This window comes from Dermacentor variabilis, chromosome 4 (assembly GCF_050947875.1).
Source record: "Dermacentor variabilis isolate Ectoservices chromosome 4, ASM5094787v1, whole genome shotgun sequence".
NCBI lineage: Eukaryota > Metazoa > Arthropoda > Arachnida > Ixodida > Ixodidae > Dermacentor > Dermacentor variabilis.
The window spans coordinates 189,158,745-189,159,612 of NC_134571.1; positions in this window are offsets into that span (position 1 = coordinate 189,158,745).

Sequence of the window (868 nt, forward strand, 5' to 3'; positions counted from 1 at the left end):
TTTTTCTACGGTAACTCAGCTCGTAGAAACAGTTCAGAACTTAGCGACAGCTTTACATAGACAAGGCCACACAGACTTAATATTTCTCGATTTTGCATTTCTCGAAGCATTTGACCGCGTCTCTCACTCCAAACTACTTCTTAAACTAAAACCCATTTTAAAGAACGACGCCTTAGTTAACTGGATTAAAGCATACCTTTCATTACAGAAACAAAGTGTTCAGGTCAACGATGCAGCTTCGACACCCGCAACTGTAGACTCAGGCATTCCACAGGGATCAGGGATTCCTGTGGAATGCTGAGTCTACAGACACAGGATCCCTGTGGCTACAGGCACAGGGATCAGGGATCATCATTTAGGGCCGCTCCTCTTTCTTATCTTTATCAAGGACGTCATCAGTGACAGACGCGGCAAGATAACGCTTTTTCGCATGACTGCATTTTTTACAACAAAATACGAAATTCAAATGATCAGGAAGCTTTAAACACCGCGCTGTCTACAATACAAACATGGTGCTAGAAATGGCAGATGAGTATTAACCTCAGAAAGACTGCCGCAATGACCATTACTCGCAAAAAGAATTCCTTAACCCCTACTTATATCATTAAAAACCTGTCTTTATCAGTCGTGTCTACGTACAAATACCTGGGAGTAGTAATAATATCAGATCTTTGGTGGAATGAACATGTAACATACATTTATAATAAAGCAATGAAATAAACTAGGTTTTTTAAGGCGATCAATAGGAAACGCTCCACCTGAAATAAAACTTTAGCATATAAAACATTCATCCGACCCATTGCAGAATACGCTGCCATTGTTTTGGATCCGCACACACCAACCAACATCACTAAAGTGAGAAAGTCCA